This window comes from Pelophylax lessonae (assembly GCF_965119305.1).
Source record: "Pelophylax lessonae genome assembly, chromosome: 1".
Taxonomy (NCBI): domain Eukaryota; kingdom Metazoa; phylum Chordata; class Amphibia; order Anura; family Ranidae; genus Pelophylax; species Pelophylax lessonae.
In genome coordinates, this window is record NC_138768.1 from 858,943,892 (window position 1) to 858,956,228 (window position 12,337).

Consider the following 12,337-nt stretch of genomic DNA (forward strand, 5'->3'; position numbering starts at 1 on the left):
ATCCCTCTGGACCCCATTGTTTAGACCCCATTAGTTAGAACGATTTTGTGACCACGCTGATAGGAAATGCTTCTTTCTTCTGGGACACCTTACTGGAAGAAGCCTCAGCTGTGCTTCTCATTTGTCAACATTTGGTTGCTCTGACCAATGGGCACCAGTCATTGTGAGCTTTATGATGGATACTTACTCCACTCCTGTGTATTGTGGTTGTCCGGAGGTGTGCCCAGGATATGTCAAGTTAATTCACCTTTTCATCTTTCATGAACTTATCCTTTAAGTTGTCCTTTAAATGGGTGTTATGTTATCAGAGGTGCCCATGGTTATGTAGATCAGCCAGGATGGTGCTTTTAGAAACTGGAACCCCTTTTGGCAAATTCCACAATTAGACGTTTGCCAGTCTGGTCCTTGCTAAATAGACCTTGGAGACAGAAACAAATGAATGATGTTTTAATCTGAACTGGAATATATCTGTGTGATGCCTATTATTCTCTGCTTAATATAATTACTATTAAACGCTTTATATGATTTATCTTTATTTTCACAGTATATGAATACGATCCAGTCTTCCTTGCCATTGCCATTGTCTGTTTGGTTGTCCTGGCTGTTGACTACACACACTTGGTGTGTTTGACATTTATAGGTGAGTTACTGATCTTTATAGGAATCTTGGTGGTAACAAAGTGTTGTACTGTAATAGTGTAAAGCCCCGTACACACGATCAGATTATCGAACGATCTGTCGTCCGTTTTTTGTGGCATGCTAGTCTGATGTGGAAAGTGAAGAGGTTATTTTCATACAAAATTTCCCGTATGACAGAATTCGACTTCAGAAGTGATGTCATGTGTTGGATTGCTATGTATGTGTTCTTTCATCTCTGACCATGCCTAGTCTTGCTCTTAAGATTTTTTTCCTTCGAAAACTGTACTAATGGGACGAAACTTGGACGTTGTGTTGACGGACGATAAAAATCTTATAGCCTGCACATAAGGATTTTTTTGGCCGAAAAGTGGGAGTTAGCTGTCGAAAGCACCATACTAACAATCCGAAAATCGGCAGATTGGTCGCCGGACGAATTTTCCCTACAGATTTTCTTATCATGCGTACAGGCCTTAAGTCAGAGGTTCTCCACCTTTTGGAGACCAAGGCTTGGTAAATCTTCCAAAGCCTTTCATGCTCACACAGTAAAGCATTAAGTTTCTACTTACACAATAAAAATATGGGAATGTCAAATATGTATGGAAAAGCTGGAAGGCTCTGGATAGGGCTGGGTGTCACCATGGGGGGAGGGGGGCTGTCACGTACCTGATCCGAAGCCGGAGTGTAGAGAGGGCTCCCCCTTGCGGCTAGGTGCAGAGCACCCCTGGAAGTGGGACAGGGAGTGCTGTGCCCGAAGTTGCACGGGTTGCCGGTTAGGATGACCAGATGGAAGCAGGAACAAAGTTTGTTGTGAAGTTCCAAGCAGGTCCGGAACACTTTGGCAAGCCAGGCAGTAGCAGGATGCAAACAGGAACAGACTGGGAGTATGCTGTAGAGAAGTCAAGAGCCAAGCCGAGGTCAAGTATAGGAGCAGACGACAGGAAACCAGGAGTAAGCCAAGGGGTCAGGAGCCAGGAGAAACAACGTCAGACAGTCCGGGTCGGCAACAGGGAATCACGATCAGCAGGTTACAAGGCACAGGGAACACGGGAGGCTGTTGATCATCCAGCAACTTGTTGTTGAGATTGCTGGCTTTAAATAGGCCGTTTAGCGCCAAGCGCTATTACGCACTTGCGTATGCGCGTGCGCATTGGCGCACGCACATTTCGGACTGCGTTCGCCCGTGATCGGGCGCGCATGCGTGTTCGCGCCAATGCGCGAATTCGCTGATTAGCAATGACGTTGGTAGTGCCCTGACAGTGCCCCCCCCCCCCCGAGGGGCAGCCTCCGGATGCCCAAGTAAGATCGCTTTTCAGGGAATCTGTTGAAGAATACTCGCAGGAGTCTGGGAGCGTGTATGTTCTTCGCCGGTTCCCACGAACTCTCCTCAGGTGCATAGCCTTTCCATTTTATCAGGTACTGAACCTGCCTTCCTCTTTTCCGGCAATCCAAGATGGATTCAATCTCATATTCAGTTTCTCCATCTACCGTAACAGGAGGTGGAGGCAAGTCATCTCTTCCAGGAAAGGGGCCAGGATTTGCAGGCTTTAGCAGGGAGACGTGGAAGACTGGGTGAATCCTGTATGTGTTTGGAAGACAAAGTTCAAAGGCCACAGGATTGATCATCCTTTTGATCGAAAAGGGGCCAATGAACTTCGGACCCAGCTTTCTGGATGGGCAGGACAACTTAAGGTTCACTGTGGAGAGCCACACTTTGTCTCCTACCTTCAGAGCTGGACTGTCCTTCTTCCTCTTGTCATAGAATTCCTTGTAATCCATTTGTGCTTTTTGCAAGGTTTCCTGTAAGAGTAGGAAGTTTTCTTGTATAAGGGCTACCCTGTCTTGGACGGCAGGTACAGTAGCTTCGGGCATAGGTGTAGGCAGAGAAGATGGGTGGAATCCGTAGTTCGCCCAGAATGGAGACTGACGAGTGGAGGCATGGATGTAGTTGTTATAAGCGAATTCCGCACATGGCAGTAAGACTGCCCAGTTGTCCTGGGAATAGGTAGAAAAGCAGCGGAGGTATTGCTCCAATGTCTGGTTAGTTCTTTCAGTTTGGCCATTAGTTTGAGGGTGGTAAGCTGAAGACAAGCAGACCTGGATGTTTAAGACCTTACAGAGCGCCCTCCAGAATTTGGAGGTAAATTGTACCCCACGATCGGACACGATACTGCCGGGTAGACCATGTAGCCTTAGGATCTCTTTCACAAAAGTGTGTGCCGTGTCCATGGCCGAAGGAGTACCTATCATGGGCAAGAAGTGGGCCATTTTTGATAGGCGATCCACCACCACCATGATTGTGGAGAATCCGTCTGAAGAGGGTAGATCTACTATGAAGTCCATAGACAACATTTCCCATGGCCGACTTGGGACAGGAAGTGGTCTTAGTAGACCCCAGGCTTGGACGTGGCTGCCCTTGTTACGAAGGCAGGTAGTACAGGAGCTCACGTAATTTTGACAGTCCTGCCTTAAGTTTGGCCACCAATAGGCTTGTTGGATTAGTTCCAGAGTTTTGCGGACCCACGAAGTGGCCAGCTAGTTGGTGATCGTGGCATGCTTTAAAGACTGCGAGTCTGGTTTCCTGAGGTACAAAGATCTTGTCCTTGTGCCAAAAAAGTTTTCCTCCTTTCTCGAGTGAAGGGATCTCAGGAACAAAACATTGGGCAGAGGCTGATTCCAGGGTAGACCTAAGGTCTGGTTGCATTAGGAGAAAATTTTGGGAGGACAGGATAGTGCTGGGGGTGGTATCCACAGGGGTTTCAGGGAACATCCGTGAGAGAGCGTCCGCCTTCCCGTTTTTGGAGCCCGGACGGTACGTGAGATGAAAATTGAATCTTGAGAAAAATAATGCCCATCTGGCTTGTCGAGGTCTCAAACGTTTGGCCGATCTGAGATATTCAAGATTTTTGTGGTCGGTGAATATCATTATCGGATGTGCTGCACCTTCTAACAGATACCGCCATTCTTCAAAAGCAGCCTTAATGGCCAACAGTTCCCGATCACCCACATCGTAATTCCTTTCAGGTTGGCTGAGCTTCCGGGAGAAAAAAGCAACTGGGTGAAGCATTGCCTTGGGTCCTTGGCGTTGGGAGAGAACTGCTCCTGTGGCCACTTCTGAAGCATCGACCTCTAGGACGTAAGGCAAGGCTGGATCTGGATGTTGTAACACAGGGGCACAGGTAAACAGGGCTTTGAGCTTGTCAAATGCCATCTGAGCTGCTGAGGACCATTGAAAACGGGTGTGTTGCCGGGTCATTTGGGTAATAGGAGCAATAATGCGAGAAAAGTCTTTGATGAACCTCCGGTAGAAGTTTGCAAAACCCACAAACCTTTGGATGCCTTTCTTGTCTGTGGGAGCAAGCCACTCCAGGATGGCAGATACTTTTTGAGGATCCATTGCCACTCCATCTGTTGAGATGATCAAGCCCAGGAATTGTATAGACGATTTTTCGAATTCGCACTTTTCTGATTTTGCATAAAGTCCGTGTTTCCTTAGAGTAGCCAGTACCTTCCTTACATGCATTCTGTGCAGTTCCAGGGTGGCAGAAAAAATAAGGATATCATCCAAGTAAACAATGAGAAAGTTGTCCAAAAATTATCTGAAGATATCATTCACTAGGTGTTGAAAAGTGGCCGGGGCGTTGCACAGCCCGAAGGGCATGACAAGGTATTCGTAGTGCCCGAAGTGGGTTCGAAAGGCAGTTTTCCACTCGTCGCCCTCGCGGATCCGTACCAGGTTGTAGGCCCCTCGCAAGTCTAGTTTAGTGAAAACTCGGGCGGTACGGAACCTTTGAAAGAGTTCGGGAACGAGGGGAAGAGGGTACCGATTTTTAATGGTAATTTTATTTAGGTCCCTATAATCCACACATGGCCTGAGAGTGTGATCCTTCTTCTCCACGAAGAAGATCCCAGCTCCTGCCGGGGAAGAAGAAGGACGAATAAATCCCTTCTTGAGGTTCTCATCAATATATTGACGTAAGGCTTCAAGCTCTGTTTCAGAAAGTGGAAAGATACGCCCAAAGGGAATTTCTGCACCGGGCAACAGTTCAATTGGGCAATCATAGGGACGGTGAGGTGGTAGTGCGTCCGCTTTTTTCTTGTCAAAGACATCCAGAAAGTCGTGATAAACTGAAGGGACCTCTTGGCTGGCATTAGAGACAGGTGGAATGGAGAGACAGCTTGTAGACTGCGGGATTCCAGGTGGCATACAGTGTTGGAGGCAGTACATTGATTTGAAGGAAACCTCCCCTTTGAGCCAGTCTATCTGTGGGTTATGTGCCCGTAACCAAGGAATTCCCAAAATTATGGGAAACATGGGTGAAGGAAGAACATCAAAGTGAAGGAATTCCTGATGGTTGGGGCCAGTTGTGGAAAGGATGGGTAGGGTTTCCTGAGTAATGGGCCCTGATCTGGGCGTGGTGCCATCTGCAAGGTGGATCTCTAGTTTATGGCCTTTAGTCTGAAGTGGGATATGAAGGGCCTTTGCTAGAGAGATATCCAGGAAGCAACTGCAAGCTCCGGAGTCAATGATGGCGGGCAGCTTGACTTCCCCTTCCGAAACCTGTAAAGACACAGAGAGGACTAGGTGAGTTGGGGAAGGTCCCGGAATCTGGAGATGCATGCAGCTAGGAGAAGGAGCCTTACTTGGTCTCACCGGGCAGTTGGGAAGGAAGTGTCCATCTCCTCCACAGTAAAGGCACAGGTTTGCTTGCCGGCGACGAAGTCGTTCAGCAGGAGTTAAAGCTGCGCGGACCGCCCCAATCTGCATCGGTTCGTCAGAAGGAATCGGACTGGCAGCCGTGGGCAGCGGTGCCGGAGTTGGCGGAACTTTGGGCAGCATCCAAGATGGCTGAAATAATTGTGCACGTTCCGACCGACGATCCCGTAAACGTCTGTCCAGCTGAATAGAAAGCTGAATGAGACCTTCCAATGTGGTGGGGGTCTCTATTCTTGCGAGTTCATCCTTAAGGGTCTCGGAAAGGCCTAGCCGATACTGATATTTGAGGGCGGCCTCATTCCAACCCGTGTCTGCAGCCCACCTACGAAAGTCCACGGTATAGTCCTCCACAGGGCGTCGGCCTTGCTGTAACTTGTGGAGGGTAGCCTCGGCAGTGGCCGTGCGTTGTGGGTCATCATACAATTGACCCATAGAAGCAAAGAAAAGGTCTATAGAGTTCAAGGCAGGGTCTTTCTGTTCCAACAGATGGTGGGCCCATGATTGGGGTTCATCGGATAATAAGGAAATAACAAACCCCACTTTAACTGTCTCTGAGGCAAAGGTTCTAGGCTGTAGAGCCAGATATAGCAGACAAGCGTTTTTAAATGACTTGAACTTCTTGCGGTCACCAGAGAAACGTTCCGGAGTGGGTACCCTTGGCTCAGGGGGAGGAGCCATCACAGCAGGTGCTGAGGGTCCCGAAGCTGAAGGAGCGGAGGCGGAGACTGCAGCGGATGGACCAGGGGTTGCCGGCAAAGATGGTGCTGACAGGTTCTGGAGGCGACCTTCTATCTGGAAGTAACCATCTTGGAGGTTCTTAACCGCTTGGGTTAATGCTGTTACTTGTTGACATAAAGCTTCCAAAGGGGAGACACCTCCCTCGGCTTCTGTCATGGCTGGATGATACTGTCACGTACCTGATCCGAAGCCGGAGTGTAGAGAGGGCTCCCCCTTGCGGCTAGGTGCAGAGCACCCCTGGAAGTGGGACAGGGAGTGCTGTGCCCGAAGTTGCACGGGTTGCCGGTTGGGATGACCAGATGGAAGCAGGAACAAAGTTTGTTGTGAAGTTCCAAGCAGGTCCGGAACACTTTGGCAAGCCAGGCAGTAGCAGGATGCAAACAGGAACAGACTGGGAGTATGCTGTAGAGAAGTCAAGAGCCAAGCCGAGGTCAAGTATAGGAGCAGACGACAGGAAACCAGGAGTAAGCCAAGGGGTCAGGAGCCAGGAGAAACAACGTCAGACAGTCCGGGTCGGTAACAGGGAATCACGATCAGCAGGTTACAAGGCACAGGGAACACGGGAGGCTGTTGATCATCCAGCAACTTGTTGTTGAGATTGCTGGCTTTAAATAGGCCGTTTAGCGCCAAGCGCCATTATGCACTTGCGTATGCGCGTGCGCATTGGCGCACGCACATTTCGGACTGCGTTCGCCCGTGATCGGGCACGCATGCGTGTTCGCGCCAATGCGCGAATTCGCTGATTAGCAATGACGTTGGTAGTGCCCTGACAGGGGCATTGGGATTGTGGAGGGGTTAGGGGAATTTGCAGCAAACTTGGTGCCCTGTAGATGATGAGGCTTCAGGATCACTGTGGGGGGGTTGTTTGAACATTGTAGAATTATAGGACTTGTGGTTCTCCACCAGCTATGAAAGACAGACATTTTTAATTTGGAAGACACAAGAGGGGGACAACCATGTATGGCAAAAAAGCAAGGTTTTACACATCTTTTGATCATAGGGAGAGAAAAAAAAACTATTTTATTTTGGAAAGCAAAGCACAAAGAGTGCTCACAACAGGGAACACACCTCATAGATAAAGGGTGGAGTCGGGACAGCCAATACACATGTAATGGGCCCATGTGTCCTGAGGGCCCGGCTGCCTGGGGCCCAACCAACGAGACCAAGTTGTTTCTTCTGTAGTAACCAGGAATTGCTAAAGCAGGGTGGGCACAGAGTGAGCCGATGTAGCTCACTTAGTGCCGGATGCAATGGGAAGGTGGAGTGATATAATTTGCACTCCGCCTCTCCCTGCAGACCGGATGCTGGTTTGGGCACCATGCCAGTCGCCATGCCAGTCCCAGCTCAATCGCGTGTAGCCTGCAGGACTGCTTAGTACTCACTATGGACTGGTCTGGGGACAATTTGTTAGACATCACAATGGTAAATTGATTGATAATGTTGCTGGATGTGGGCCTGTGCTGTGACTGTCTCTTTTCTGAATATATGGAGGCATCTCTTTCCTGGATTGGATTCATTTTTATATATTAAGTTGCAAGAGTGTTAAAATAAAAGTGGTACACTGAAGGACTTGGAGGGAGGGCCAGTGGGTGGATTAGATGGGACAGCCAGTGGGTGGGCCCTGGCGAATGTGGGTGTTTAGGCCCAGGGGGGGGAGGGGGGGGGGGCCAGGCCTAAAGCTGTGTAAGGGGCCCCAAAATTTCTGATGGCTTCCCTGGGTGGAGCCCTTCACTGGGTGCTCTGGCTCAAATGGCCTCCAGCCATTGAAAATGCAGCTCCAAGAAAGATGTAGTCGGCAACTCCAGAATCCCATGAAAATCTTTATTTGCTACATAAAGGTCAATATTAAAAACATCTTATGCGTTTCGGCATACAGCTTTGTTTACTTTTATTATATTCATATCGGGGTAGTATCTGGGGGCCCCCTTGTTGTTAAAGGGGGCTTACAGATTCCAATAAGCCCTCAACCCAAAGACCCCCCAATAACCACTGGGCCAGAGATGTGTGGAAAAGGCCATTGTCATCATCAACACTGAGAAAAAGTACTTTGCCAGGAGGGACCACCTCAGTATGAAGGCAAGTTGATGTTTAGAGGAGTGGGCACGCTTAAACGGGCTCTATTCGCATGAAAAACACCCTAGGTAACGCCCACATATAATGATGAGCCTCGAAAACCTCAGCCTATTCAAAACCTCAAAATCGAATGAATGAAAGGGGCAGGCCAGGGAAATTCAGGCTGCGGGGAAATAGCTAGATGATGCTGGATGACCTCCATTGAGGAAATGAGGTGGCCTCTATCTTACTTATGTTAGCTTCTAGTGCACACTGTGAGAAGCTGACAGTGTGCAGTGAGATCAGTGAGAAGCTGACAGTGTGCAGTGAGATCAGGGTAAGCCACTAGAGAAAAGGAGCCTGCACAACTTTGCAAGTCTGAAGGGAAGGCTGGAGGACAGATTTAACACTTTTTTATATCTGAATACTAGAATATATAACTTCTGTGAGCTATGGGTCTGTTCTTTCATGATTATCAAAACTGTTTTCTTTGTATTAAATTCCAGGTCTTGAATGTGAACAGTTGCAGAAATTATGGAAATGTCTGTTGTACTTAGCACGCCCAACGGAGGTGGCCTTTACTACGTGTATAGTTACCCATTACTGCGTTACATGTAAGTCACCAAACAATTAAACCACTCACCTACTGGGCACTTTCACCCCCAGGCCAATTTTCAGCTTTTAACACTGTCATGAATTACAATTGCATTGTCATGCAACACTGTACCCATTTGAAATGTATATGATTTTTTATCACACAAATAGAGCTTTGCTAAACAAACAAAAAAGACCAAACATTTTGAAAAAAAAACAACTTTTTTTTATTTTGTTATAAAATTTTGCAAACAGGTAATTTTTCTCCTTCACTGATGTGCGCTGATAAGGCGGCACTGATAGGCTGCACTGATAGGCTGCACTGATGAGGCGGTGGTCTGCCGCAATCTCCAACGACGTTATTTCCGGTGAGTGTACACCAGGAATAATTGGAGATTTCGACCACTTGGTGTTTTCACACAACAACCTTTACGCTCCCGTGCATGCTATAATTGGTGGAGATTGTTAGCCCACCTGCTAGTAACCAAAAATATGACCGCCTCCAAGGCGGTGACAACTAGTGGGCGAACTAACAATCTGCACGAACTATCGCATCTACCGGATTGTATAGGCTGCCGGTGTTGTGAGAAAACACCAAATGGTTGAAATCTCCAATTATTCCTGGTGTACACTCACCAAAAATAACGTCATTGGAATTTTTGACAGAAAAGTGGCACTAGTGGGCACTGATGAGGTGGCACTGATAGGCACTGATGAGGTGGCACTGGTGGGCAATGATCAAGAGGCACTAATGAGGCTACACTGATGGATGGCACTGATAGGCACTGATAGGTTGCACTAATGGGCACTGATAGGTGGAACTAATGGGCACTGATAGACACTGGTAGGCAGCACTGATAAGCAGCACTGATAAGTCACCACAGGTTGAACTAAATGGACTGGTGTCTTTTTTTCAACCTCACCAACTATGTAACTATGATGAGGTGGCACTGATCAGGAGGCACCGATGAGGCAACACTGATGGGTCACACTAATGGGTACTAATAGGTGGCACTGATAGGCACTGGTGAGGTGGCACTGGTGGGCAATGATCAACAGGCACTAATGAGGCTACACTAATGGATGGCACTGATAGGCACTGATAGGTTGCGCTAATGGGCACTGATAGGTGGAACTAATGGGCACTGATAGGTGGAACTAATGGGCACTGATAGGCACTGGTAGGCGACACTGATAGGCAGCACTGATAAGTCACCACAGGTTGAACTGAATATACTGGTGTCTTTTTTTCAACCTCTCCAACTATGGAACTATGATGATGAGACACTGATGGGCACTGATTGGTGGCACTGATTAGCAGTACTGATGGGCACTGATGGATGGCACTGGTGGGCACTGATTAGTGACACTGGTGGGCACTAAGGGGACCGATGTCCCTCCAACAGATGCCGGTTAACAGCTTTCTTTTCTTCGTAAGGTAAAAAAAAAAACGGTGACCGGCTTCTGTTTACTTCCGTGATCAGCTGTCATTGGCTGACAGCTGATCACGTGGTAAAGGGCCTGCTGTGATTGGCCCTTTACCCGATAAGTGATCAGCTGAGTCCCAAGGACTCGGAAATCACAGACCCCATGGGCACGCGGGCAAAGTGAGAATGGGAGGGCATCCATGTACGCCCTCTCTGCATTTTAAGACCACGCTGTAGCCGTCTTTCATAGGAAGTATTTATCACATTAAGCATGTCCATCCTGTTAGACACATTTCAAAGCTTTGTCATGGCAGGGCAATGCAACCGGTCCACTTTTATATTCCATTTCCCCAGCAAAACATGCCATTCCTTCACTCAATTTTCTCTTTACTCTTGTCTCTGCTCTACATAATCCAGAACTTAAAAGTTTTTTTTTTTTTTTTTTTCTGGAGTAGGAATTTTTAATTCAATTATGTTTAGCTAGTTTGGTCCCAGAGCCATTTTCACTATTCCACTACATGAATTGTATCTAAACTCCAAAACAATAATGTAATATATCTCAGTTTACCAGTCCTTAGATGTGGTGGTTGCATTTATTTTCTTATATTTCAGGCTTTTTTTGAATTTTCTCCTGGTGATCTTTCCAGTAACACATTTCCTGTCCTAGGGTGACAACGCTCACTCACTGTACTGTATATCTGGCTGCTCTCCTGATTTAGGCTACACATTTCTCCTCTTCTCCTCATCTTCTTGGCATAGGGAAATGTATTTTGTAGAAGATGAATGCAGCCACCAACTATAAGGACTTATAAGCTGCCATAATATATAATTTTGTTCTCGGGTTTAGATATACAGTATCTCACAAAAGTGAGTACACCCCTCACATTTTTGTAAATATTTTATGATATCTTTTCATGTGACAACACTGAAGAAATGACACTTTGCTACAATGTAAAGTAGTGAATGTACAGCTTGTATAACAGTGTAAATTTGCTGTCCCCTCAAAATAACTCAACACACAGCCAGTAATGTCTAAACCGCTGGCAACAAAAGTGAGTACACCCCTAAGTGAAAATGTCCAAATTGGGCCCAAAGTGTCAATATTTTGTTTGGCCACCATTGTTTTCCAGCACTGCCTTAACCCTCTTGGGCATGGAGTTCACCAGAGCTTCACGGGTTGCCACTGGAGTCCTCTTCCACTCCTCCATAAGGACATCATGGAGCTGGTGAATGTAAGAGTCCTTGCGCTCCTCCACCTTCCATTTGAGGATGTCCCACAAATGCTCAATAGGGTTTAGGTCTGGAGACATGCTTGGCCAGTCCATCACCTTTACCCTCAGCTTCTTTAGCAAGGCAGTGGTCGTCTTGTAGGTGTGTTTGGGGTCGTTATCATGTTGGAATACTGCCCTGCGGCCCAGTCTCCGAAGGGAAGGGATCATGTTGCTTCAGTATGTCACAGTACATGTTTTCTACCATGTTTTCTACCTCCATGCATGGAATAGAATAGAATGCATGAAGGTAAGAACCCTTGAGCCTTTAAAACCACCTTAAGTGTGTTTTATTATGGAGTTCTAGTGACTCTTCTTTTCCTGTTTGTCCCCCAGGGGTCTGGAGATCATGTAGTCAAAAGCTGCAAATCACATTTAGTTAGGATTGTGGCAGAACATATTTATTATAAATAAATAGAATATCTCTAATACTTTTTTATTCATGTTTTATAGACAGTGTAATAGATCTTCAGAAGATAGGGTACCTCTTGGCTACGTTTGTGATGTTTCTGGTTGTACATGCCTTTCTGTGCCTCCTCGCCTGTGTCTGCTGTAAGTACTCTAGAGTTTCTACTTTTCAAGTGGTTCCTTATTGCTTTACATGTGTTGCCATAGAACATACAGGCTCAAAGTAAACATCCAAAGGGCTACTTAGCTAAAAAATAAAGGTTGGGTACATCATGAACATTTTGATTTAAGTAGGTTCAGGCTCTCCTCTTACTCCGATTCTCCTTATGGCATTTATGCTTTGCCCATGATTCTCTTGCTAGCCTAATCTATATAATTGCTGGTATCCTCACCTTCTAAATTACCCAAATCTGAGCTTGTGAAACTACAACCAGGATGTTCCTTGATTCTAGAACCACCCTCCCTCTGCAGGCCTTCTCCTACATGTTGTAGCGTGA

The 12,337-nt window shown here is 47.0% G+C and overlaps 1 long non-coding RNA gene across 1 annotated transcript; it reads left to right on the forward strand.

The window, feature by feature from the left end:
* Positions 1–560: 560 nt before the first annotated feature.
* On the forward strand, positions 561–11,985 carry LOC309561985. The gene is made up of 3 exons (XR_014225611.1): positions 561–640; positions 8,650–8,757; positions 11,886–11,985. It is a non-coding gene; the product is annotated as an uncharacterized lncRNA (long non-coding RNA).
* The last annotated feature ends 352 nt before the right edge of the window (positions 11,986–12,337 follow it).